The sequence below is a fragment of the Onychostruthus taczanowskii genome, unplaced genomic scaffold (genome assembly GCF_017590055.1).
Source record: "Onychostruthus taczanowskii isolate IOZ18803 unplaced genomic scaffold, ASM1759005v1 scaffold22, whole genome shotgun sequence".
In the NCBI taxonomy this organism is placed as follows: domain Eukaryota; kingdom Metazoa; phylum Chordata; class Aves; order Passeriformes; family Passeridae; genus Onychostruthus; species Onychostruthus taczanowskii.
In genome coordinates this window covers 4,477,827-4,489,598 of record NW_024499462.1, presented here as the reverse complement: position 1 = coordinate 4,489,598, position 11,772 = coordinate 4,477,827, and positions in this window count along the sequence as shown.

The following is an 11,772-nucleotide window of genomic DNA, read 5'->3' as shown; positions in this document are numbered from 1 at the left end:
GACATTTAATATTTCAGTGTTGTTTTTGCAGCCTACTGACATACACAAAGCACAATATCGTTGGGGGATTTTAACTGACTCAGAGTGGAGAAAATGTGAGAGCTCAGACCTCTGAGCTCTCTGAAATGTTCTCAACTCCAGTAGCATCCTAGAGCTGTAAATGTAAGTCACGGTTCACTGATAGTGCAGCAGCAAGGACCAAAACCTGCAGGCTATTTACCTTAGAGCAAGGACAGAGGTGCAGGCAAGAGCTTGCCCATGGCTTCTGTGTTCCCAGAAAATCCAAAGTTTTGGACTTAGGATGAGATGTGGTGGACAGCTAATGTCAACAGAAAAATACTTTCCCCTGCTGTTTTTTGCTCTTCCTTTCCTCGTGCCCTCCCTGTGTGCCTTCCGAGCTGATATGTTGCAGAAGTGCAGGGCAGAGTTTTGGTTACAGGATGGGGGTGTTTTGTTAAGGCACAGAGGCTGCCAGGGACCACATGGCTGCAGTTCACCTGGGAGAGGGGCAAATCCTCCAGTGCTCTTTAAACCCTGTTCTCCTACCAGCATTTACAGGTTGAAAAAAGATTAAAATCAGGGTCCAATTCAAGCATTTATTCAAGTCTTTTGAGCAAAAGTTAAATATGTTCTTAAATCCCTATTGCAACAATTCAGGGTGCCCATATAATAAAAGGCAAATCACTTTACCAGGTTTCAGGGAACATCCATGTGTATGAAAAGACCTCCTCCATCTCATATATTTTTAATACATCTCATATGCCACTTATACCACTCTTTTTCTCTGCCTTCCTGGTGGCGCTCTGGCAAGGTGAAGTTACCTGAAAATAGATGAGATTAAGTATGCAACTAATGGATATAAGGACAGTTTAGAGTTTTTTCTTTGTAAAGCAGGAAATTTAAAAAAAAAAAAATCTGTTCTCAGTTCTTCTGCTTAGGTGTGAAATTTGCCAGACAGCTTTCAAGACATGTAGATACTTAATTCCCAGGAAGAAGTGGGATTTGTCTCCATAGTAATGAACTCATTTTTTTTAGAAGATGTTGGTGATAAAAGATAAGAGGGTTTTCTCATCCAAGCCTGGATATCCATTGCTTTATCATCCTTATCATGAAGAGGCAACAGAATAAAATTTATTGTAATAAGTCAGTGCATTTAATAAGCCAACAAAGGTTTTATATTTAAAAAAAACTAATCCCAAAAATGAAAATAAACCACCTTCAGTAAATCCAAGATTTTAGGCTTGAGTTTTTTTCTTCTCTTCATCTCAGTTTGAGCTTCCTGACATTTATTCCCAAAACAGTTCAGCCAGTACATGTATGGAGAATGACAACTTGACTAAACCATTGATATGAAACTTCAGCAATCGAGTATGTTACTGCAATTTACAAAATTTTGAACTAACACACATTGCAGAACTGAGTGGTGGTTTGTGGGTTTTTGTCTTTTTTAATGGAGACTTTTCAAACAGGCATGCATGCAAACTTGTATTGTTTTGAAACCTAAGTGAAACAAAACTTGGGAATCTGGGCACATAGAACCTTTTCTCTGCTTAAAATCTGTACCAAGTGTCACTTCATGAGCTGGGCATGGACTCTTACTAGGCAGATTTTTTTCCCTGAGGAGCAATATCATCAAGATATTTGTGTTTGCCTTTCAATCTGAGCCCCTTAGATAAAAATCAGCTTGATTAATTGTGAACTTCTTGTTCCTTGCACAATCGTTTTAAAGATTGAGGGCCTGTAAAGTTCTGATGGGTTTTTCTCACCTATAGGATAAGGATGTGAGGAACTAAATCCAGTTATACATACCTCAGTGGTGATTTTTTTGGAGCTGCACTTGCTGCAGGTGGATTTGCTGAGCTTTCCACCTTAGCCCTGAGCAGTAGCCACAGCTCCTGAGAAGACACGAATTTACTAGCAACGAAATTTACTTGTTTATAAAGCAAATATGCTTTGGAGCTCCTGCATCCAATGTGGTAGCACTGTAACTGTGCCACTAGACATGAGCTGTGGTCCAGGACTGAGTGCAGGCCCATTGCTGAGAACAAGGGTAGTGGTGTTTGTGAAGTCTCAGAGCAAATCTGAAGCCTGAGATCTTTTTAACTTGAGATTTTTGTGAACTGTGTACTGCAGTAATGTGTTAATCTCACAGCTTCTGAAAACATTTACTGTTAACAATGAAAACATGTTGGTCTTTGAGGAATACTTGCTACACTTCCAGAAACTATGTCAAGGATGGAACAAATTCCCATGTCATCAGCCAGGACAGTTTTATTGTCATTCATAATAGACCTGAGAGTGCAAACCTCTGTGTTTCATTAGGGCTTCGATATTAGTCTCTTTAGTGCATTTTGCTTCCCTTGACATACTCTGAATAATTGAAATTGTATCAGTCTTGCAAAAATTAAAAAAGAAAAATAACTACACAAAAAACCTGTGTGAATATTTTACAAACATCTTCACGTTCAAAAAAATTATTTCTGATCTATTTGGTTTTTATCCAGTTTCCCCCATATGTTGGACTTGGTGCCACATTCCTTCATGCACTAGGAATGAATTATATCCTGAGGATTAGGAATAAGCTATTTACAGATGTTTTAATAGCAATTGTTTCTCAGTTTTTATGAAAACCCATTAGAAGTACATTGTTAATAAAAATTTGGAACACTCCAAAAGTTTCCATACAGTATTTAAACATTCAGAGAGACAAGTGGGTGAAATTAGTCTGGTCATCAAAGCCAAGCTTGCCAAGGTACAATTCTCTCAGTGGAGGGAGTTGATTGCCACAGCATTGGTGACTGCCATGGCCCTGGTGTGGAGGGAGACAGGGAGGTTGTTGCTTCGCCTTCCTCTTCCTCACTGGTGAGGCTTTTGGGGAAACCTTCCCAGAGGAGTGAACCTGGCTTTTGTGATTGTCTCCTCAGGCAGCTGTGGGATTTGAGGAAGTTTTGCAGCCCAGTCAGCTGGTGTGCTGCCCTTTACAGACAGGCTCTTTCACTGAAATATGGAAAATGGCCCAAAGTCCTCAGTGGCTTTGGACTCTGCGGGGAGGGCACAGCACTGGTCTGTTTGGGAGGCAAGGGCTGCAGTGCTCCCTTTTGGTTTTCAGCAAAGATGAGGATGGAAAGTCCAGTAGGCAACTCAATAGGGGCTGCAGTTCCCACCAATGTGCTGTGAATTCGTGTCGAAGGCTTTGGAGCATAGGCTGGGAACACAAAATCCATCATCAAGGGCAGAATTATACCACTTCCTCACCCAGGAGAAAGCTTTGTGTTAAATATATGGTAAAGCCCTAAAGCTCAAATAGAGTTTAGGTCAGCATAAGCCTTTCTCATAACCGTAGAAAATGCAGTTTAAAGTTGGGAGGGGCAAACATAGTAATTTCCCATTTAGCTGTTTCTGTATTTCCCCATTTTCTTCTAGCTAGAGAATAAAGTCCCAAAATTATGAAAATATTTCTCCCACCTTCGCTTTCTGCTGTGACTGCAAAACAAACGTTTTGCAACTTTGCTAAGAAAACCCATTTTCATTGACTTACCAATCTGCACCCAGCTCAGGCACAGACTCAGCTGTAGTTCAGCAATAAACCAGTCTCCAGATGTTTGGGGCTTGTACTAATAGCTGGGTTCACCCATTTTCTCTCCAATGATTTGCCTTTTGGCTGCTGAGTGTTTGTGACAGACAGCTGAGTGTTGGCAGCCTGAGAACTGACTGCGAGGTCATTGACAGCTGCAGAGATCCCTTTGTCAGAGATATGTACACGTGTGTAGGGAAGGTGTTGGATCTTGCACGCATGAAGCAGGAAATATCAACAGCTTTAGCTGGTGACCGTGGACACAGCAATCCTTAAAATAAGGCAACTGTAGCTGCCCGATTTCTGAGTTACTTGGCTATGGCATCCCCTGTGCTCTGCAGTGTAATTTGCTCTCTGGTGTCACAGCGAGATCATTTTTGCTGTTGCTCTTTTAGAAGGCTGACAGAGTTCCAGTCAGATTCCCTGTTTCCTAGACACTGTAGTGCAGGCAAGGTCCCAAACCTTGCTTCATTAGCTCTGCCATCTCGAGGTCTTTCTGTCATTTTCAGCATCTCCTTGGGTATTTAGCACCATGTCTACTTCAAAAGGAAAGCTTCTCCCAACCTGGCTGTTCAGTTCCCTTATGTAGAGTCTGAAGGACCTATGCTTGCTCTGTTAAAGCTCTAGTAGATGCTGGGAGGACTCTAGTTTATGATTATACTTTTTTTTTTCCTGAGGCTCTGTAGTCTGCTTTGTATCAATTTAACTGCATTTCAGAGCGAGCCAACTTAATTAATGGTTTCCCTCAGGATCTCAAACAGCAGTGTATCAGCTTTCTTACTGAAATCCATAAACATTAAATTATCTCCAATTCATTTCTTCAGTCTGTAACTTTTCCAGTTTCTTTAAAAAATAGAATCAAGATTGTTTGCCAATGTTTTCATTTAATATTTAATGAACATGTGTTGTTTTATTGTAAAGACATGAGTCACCTTGACCTTGTTTTCAATTAGCATTTCATGCTCAGATCTGAAGTTGCCTCATCATCTGTTGAAAATCCAATTTTCATGGGAGACTTTGGAAATTTTAATTCCAAAGTGCCAAAGCACCAGTTTTTCTCCTCCCTTACAGACAGCCCTCTGTCAAGGAGCCTACTAAGCATGGAAGGGTTGCCCTTAGACTCCTTAAAAATAATGATTTGCCGCTGAAAAACATTCCACAGCAATTTGCCTGTCTGCTGTTGCTATGCCAGCAGCTTCCTAGATCAGAGAGACCTCACCTTCTCTCTTTTTTTTTTTTTTTTTAACTCTGCTATAAGACATCCAAGCATTTGACTGTGTTTCCATTTCTGTCTGTGACAGTTGTGCTGCTGAGATGGAGGGGAGAGAGAAAGGCTGGTGGTGAGAATCATGTTGAGATCTGCACCTTCATGCCAAGGGTGCTCTCATGGAGGCACTCAGGGTGCAACCATCTGCAGAGCCAAGGCTAGGCAGTAAAGGGGGATACAGAGTTGAAAAGATAGCATTAGGATGCAGGGTTTAGGTCTCCAAGGAAGTGGAACAGCATTTGGAGAAATTGTTTGCAAGAAAGATGGGCTTTTCCTCAGCCAAGTCTGGTTGGCTGCAGTTATTCTGGTGGCATAATACTTCTCCAAGGCTTAGATGAATTTCTTTTTCAAACTGGAAAAGACATTGTGCATGGAAGACTTCAGAAATGTAAGTGACACATCACAAGCAATTGAAATAATGAAAATCCTGTAATCCCAGGATTCAAAATGATAGGATGTAATAAATTTGAGAGGGAACAGCAAACTCTATTACAAGTAAATAGCCCCTGTCAATCACAGCACCTAAAACCAGACAAGAAACAAATACTGAACATATAAACAAAAAAAAAAAGGGCATGAAAAGAAATACCCAGTTAAAGTCAGAATATAGAAATAAAAGTTACATCAAAAGCTTGGTAGAACTGGAATGCTGTAGTAAAAAGACACAAGTCATATAGGCGTGGCAGCTCACACCATGAGAGGGCTAACTTCCTAAGTTTTTTTAAGGTGGTGTCAACAACAAAACCACCTACTTCATATAGTGTCTTTGGATGTGTAAAGTTACTGTAAGGACTTCAACACATGTTTGTATAGATAATAAGCTTTTGTAGGATAAGATGATTCTGCCTTGGATTTTTTTTTTTCTTTTGGCTGTTTTTTTTAAAAAGATTTATAAACACAAATAGAAAAAAGGGAGAAACAAATGGCCAATGTTCATATGGGAATATGATCTCTATTGAGAATGCAGAGCAACCCACTGCTTAATGAACTCTCAGCTATGTGGGAAAACAGGTGACCAGTGGGAGACAGCACTGCTGAAGGTGTCAAGTCATTTGGGACAGCTCAAGCAGATGTTACTCAGGATTATTCAGAGAGCTAGGACTATGATTCTTACAATTCTGAGCAGCTGTATAAGAAAAGGACAAGGAGTTTGTATTCTAAAAACTGAATTTGATGTTCAATAGCAGTTGGAAACAGCTCCAGCCATGCTAACCCAGAGATGGGCTCCAAATGAGCTATTGCCTTTTCAGGAAGGAGCTGATCATTGTGGAAACTTGTTTGAAAATGCCTGCTCAGTGCCACTAATGAAGATATCCAATGAGATTTTCTTCTCTGATGACCACCAGGTAGGATCTTCCTTATAAAATGTCTGTTGTTTCAAGTAAATGATATTATTAATGCTATCGTGTAAAGTAAAGGAAGTGCATCTTCCATCCCTCAGCTTAATCCTCTGGCATTTGGAAATGTCTGCATTCCTGTTTTAAAATTGGAATTATGTTAATTTGGCTTCAGCCTAGTTTCTAGTGTAAAGGTTTTGCTCTGAATTTTCTCAAAGGCTTTGTGTTGGTATTTTCTTTTAATCTGCTTGTTAGAAACCTTCACTTCCTCTACATCAGGGATTTATACAATTTAATTCAATGAAGATCCAGCACAGGTAAAGATTTTATACAGTTGATGTGATCTCTAGTTTGCAAACTTGTTGGAATTTCTAGATTTTCTTGAAAGAATTTATCATTTTGTTTTATATACACACTGATTATCTGCAGTAGATGTTCACAGCTGCTTCTGTTTGCTCAGTTTTCTCTTGACACTAGTAGGCTTGCATTCCATTTGAGAATTACACCTGAAAGAGTTATTTAATAAGAGCAATAAGTGGATTTCATAAAAGTTTAATTTCTGAAGGATTAGTTCTTTAAGAACTTTCATTCAGACATTGACTGCACAGTGCTTAAAATGAAGTTTTCTTAAATAGTCAGAAAAGGACCTTGTGGTATTAAAATCTCTTGACATCTCCCTTGTTACTTAAACCATTTATTTATTTAAAAAAATAAATTCGTTTTTGCAGTGTTGTAATATGGACACAAATATTTAAATAATGTTTGGATTCCTGAACGGAGCAGAAGCAAGAAACTCTTCTGCAAGAACATTCAACAAATTGAGAATTTTATAGGAAAATAGTCGAACCATGGTAAATCTCCATCTTCCTTTTCTGTATCATTACAGGCCCAGACACACCTTCCCTCCCCACCCCTTCCCTCCCATACAAGCTCGGTTTTGCTCACCCAAGTGCTGGGTGGGTGACATTTATCTTCCCAAGGAACTGCTTTTGGGATTTGTGCCCAAGTGCAGCTGACCAGGTGCCCAAGAAGTGGGGCCTACAGCAGTATAGAAAGCACAAGGGAGAAGATTGCATGCTTTATGAAATTTAATGGTTAGAATGAACTGTAAAACAGCTTTTCATGATTGAACAAAGGGTCTACCTGCATATAGAGAGCCTCAGGTTCAAATGTATTTCATATAGAAATATTACACAACATGCAAGTTTTTCCTTCTTACTGGTCAGTTACTCCTTCTGCAGATTTTTTCCTGCAAATTCATTCCCCCTGTTGACCACACAGATACATTTGCTATTTTTTGCTAAACAGATCTACATTTAAAAAAACCCTCAGACGGCTTTTCACTGGAGTTGCTTTTCATTAATTTTTTTGCTGATAATATATGTAGAAGGATGGAAAGAAATAGTCATTTATTGTTTCATTTGAAGAAGTCACTTAGGATTAAGATGGTTATTCTTTTTTTCTCTCTGAAAGTGTAATAGCTGACCTTTAACAGAATGGGCTTATTGTTCTGACAAGATATTGAAGTCCGTTTTTAATGAAAATATTTTTTTGAAGCTTCACATTATTAAATGAGAAAATATAAGTTCTTTCATTCTTCATCATTACTTAGGCTGCACTGCTGAAGTCATAAATAAGAATTTAAGTGGAAGAAAGATTAGTGGCTGCTTCTTTATTCCTCTTTTCTTTCTCCCTGCCATCCTTCAAAGTCTGGTACAACTGGAAATCCACTTGTACATAATACATTTAAAAAATGAGTGTTTCTTGATTGCATGGAGCTCAGGCAAAGTTTGACATCTAGAATACAAAAGCAGCCTTATCATTGAACGTTAATTGCTAATTCCTTAGACTTGAGCTGTGGAATGGTTGCAACTGTCACAAATATTTTATTTAATATCTTTTAAAATGGAGTTCCTTCCCTGAGTGAGAACTACATTGATTCAGTTGAATTACAGACAGTTTCCCAGAAGGATAAGCTCAGCCCCTTGCAACAATTTATTTTCTTTCAATCAAGAAACTAATATGTTGTCCTATTTTATCCATCCTCCAAAAATCTCAGGAGTATCTTCCATGAAGTGGGCTAATTTGAGCTGATATCAACTCTCTCTTTCCCCATCACTTAGATGGGAAGATTAATGTAATGTAATGCCGTGTTCTGCTTTCAAATAGGTATCAAGTCTGAAGATCTTAAATGGGATCAAATAGGAGAATTTAATCTTTCATGCACCTTCCTTCAGCTGGGACATGCCCAAAATTTGCCCCATTGCTGTCTCCAAAAAACATAGCAAGGGAAAAAAATGCCTCTCCCCACACATTGATTGTACAAACAACAGAGGCTCTGGTAGGTGATAGGTCTGTAACCTTATTGGAAAGATCCCTGTTTTTGCCAAGCCAAGAGAGGGATGCACTTCAGCAACTGAAATACTCATTTTAACCTCTCCAAGAAAGTTGTTGGTCTGCAGGGTGAGCACATCCCGGGGGATGGGGGAAAACATCACAGTAAACATTTTATTTCCTGAATGCTCCCTCTCCCTGGTACCAATAGAACATTGGTTCTTTGCTGTTCCTGTGGCCTGTGACTTCCAACTCCATGATCTGTAATGCACAGAAGTCTCTCAAAGAGGGTGTGTGGTTTCTCTCTGTGCCTGGAAGTACCTAAAGCATCTGAGGCTTCCAACTATCAACTAAGCACGAGTTTATCTGCCTAGAGACCTGCACAGCCCATCTCATTTCAGGCTCCTACTCAACCTATATTTTGTTTTATCTACTCACAGAGACCAACCCCACCATTTCATGGCACCACCCTTTAAATTGGCTGACCTGTGTACATTTTTTACTTACGTGTGTATCTAAGTATGTATTAGTTTTGAGTAAGCTAATGCAATTGTGAGAATTTTCAGTTGTTGGGGTTGTTTTTAATATATTTTTATTGGCAGAGTTGGAAGCCATTGAAATGCAGCCATGTTGGCTTATGCTCTGTGAGGAACGGGGAGGAATTGGTGTCTGCCAAATGGAAAAGGATAAAACTGGTGTAATGATATGTTGCAATCATGCTGCAAAACCTACCACAGTAAATTACTGCTGTAGCAACCTCCTTCCTGTTGCGAAAGGCTCCAACCAGGCTTTCTTGTGTCTTCTTGACATTTCAGCTCTTGAGAGAAAGTTGTCTCTGCACCCTTAGCACTGACTGCTAAGCTCCTTTGAGGACAAGCTGAAAAGCAAACATGGAGGTCAGGAGGGGCAAGTGCCTGATCTGGGGCTGGATGATGCTGCCAGACACGAGCACCATCAGTCTGTAGTGGCTAACCCGTGGGGCTGTGGGCAGGGCTTCATCTGGCACGCTGGTCTTTACAGTGTACAGCCTTTTCTCCCCTGCCACCTTACTGGCAGCCGGTGTCAGTGTTTGTAGATCACATGAAGTTTTCATGGCACGACCTCCACAACCCAGCCACTGGGATGCTCTGCCCCGTGCCTGCAGCCGTGGTTTGGCCAGGTTCGGTGGCCCAGGGGGAGGGTTGCCCTCTGACGTGGCCCGTGAGAAATGAGCTGCAGCTTCGGATTCTGTCTGTCCCAGATGCATTTCCTCTCCACAGACATTGCACTGTGTTTGGCACACAGTTGTGTTTTGTTAACGCTAAATGAAGGAGTGAAAAGGGAGAGAGCCAGAAAACTGAATTACTGTCCTGGTTTCATAGCGATCCTCTGACAGGGAGGGGAGAAGGTGACAACCTCAGTGTGGGAAAGTTTTCAGGCTGCTCTCTAAGTTGTTTATGTTCTGTGGAGAGAGTGGTTTGGGTCTTCTGAATCCAACTGCATGGAGGAAAAAATTGTTCATTGGTGTAGGGGAAGGAGGAAAGAGCCTCCTTCTTTAGCGGAAAGCAATGAAATCTTGGTGGTTTCAGAGGTGTAAGGTGATGGCCCTTTGACAGCGCTTCCCAGACAAGCATCATGCACAACTTCATCTGCCAGGTAGCATGAAAATAAGAAAACATTGGGAGGAACTCAGAGCTGCTGTGTACCAGAAATGCACAAACCACCCGGTGTGGTCTGTGTTGTCAGACCAGTCACAGGGGACATCTCTTCCCAGAGGTTTCACCTCCTGCTTGTGAGATAGATGGTGAGTATTGAGAATGCTGGGAATTATACAGAGAATCTTTAAGTCTAAAAGTGAGTGGAAACTCCCTTTTCTCAAGACACTTTCCCCCTTGCAAATGATTGGGATCTCCCAGTACCCTGTGCTTTTCCAGGTGCTGCTTTTACTGTTCTTGGATTTTTCACACCTGAGCCTGCTGTGCTGTCTCCCTTGGATATGAGTGAACTTCTAATTTCTCTTCTGTGATGTGTACACAATTATATTTTTCTGAAATAAAGCAAAAAAAACCCCCAAAAAACCAAAAAAACAGCCTTGTCCCACCCCAACTCCCATCATTACCTTCCTGTACTTGAAGTTCACACCAAATCCTTGTGCTCCCCAAGTTTCCAACCTCTGCTGCTTCCAGTAATAATAAAACCTGAAAAGGCTTGTCTTGTTCTCTTTACAGCTACAACAAAATAGATGTAGATGTAGTTGTGCTTTTCCCTTCAGCTATCTGGCAGTGCTCCCTTTCTTTCTCTCCAAGTCCTCCCTGTGAGGAATGAGCACAGCTGATCATGGGGATAAGGATCAGCTCAGGGGAACATGTGCTAGTCAAGGAAATTTTTTCCCTTTGATGCCCATTGCTCCCCACCTCTGATTTCTCATGTGCATTTCACATTCTCCAAGCCCAGAATCATCTGAAGTCACAGGCCAGAAGCAGCTTCTCTCCCTGAGCTGTGCAGACCACATCACCCCTAGGGGATTTTCCCTTGTTAATGTTGCCAGCAAAATATTTTACATGGCTTGCAGAAGAATCAAACTATTTCCCAGCTATGGCCAGTTTGAACGGGTGGTTGTTATGAAGAAATGCTGCCTGTTACATTGAAGTGAGTGGTCAAGAAAAAGGCCAAAAGAAAAGCTCTGAATAGGCAGGATCCATTTGGCCAATTTATTTCCTTTTCTCTTGTGATTTTTAGCTAGGCTTTCTCTCTTAAAATGAAATCTGATCTTTATGGGAATATCTCATTCTCTATAAAATCATGTTTTGTGTTGTTTTTTTTTCATGAGCAGCCCAAGCACTACATATAAACTGCATGAAGCAGATAAGCTGAAATATGTTTAAAAGTGGATTTTTTTTATATAACAGAAGTGGGTGTATCTCATTCATTCATGCACTGGATCTTCTCTATGGAAAATCCATAAAACGGGAAATAAGAAACATTTCTCTACTGCTGATGTAAAATGAGAGAGGAGGAAATTTATGAATTATAATGGGTCAAGCAAAAATACCTTCCTTGACTACTCTTTCCAAAAAAACCCTGAACAAGTCAGAAGCCCTGCATAGTGCTGGGATTGGTTTGGACGCCAGTTTTGCCATCAAGGGAGTTTGGTTGTATTGCTTGTGATACTAAGTTCTCTTGGCTGTAAGAACCTTTGATCATTAATGTCACAGAGTAGTCATCTCCAATTGTGTTTGGGTAATTACTCAAAGTGGAAAACAAAGGGAACAGAGTGTGGC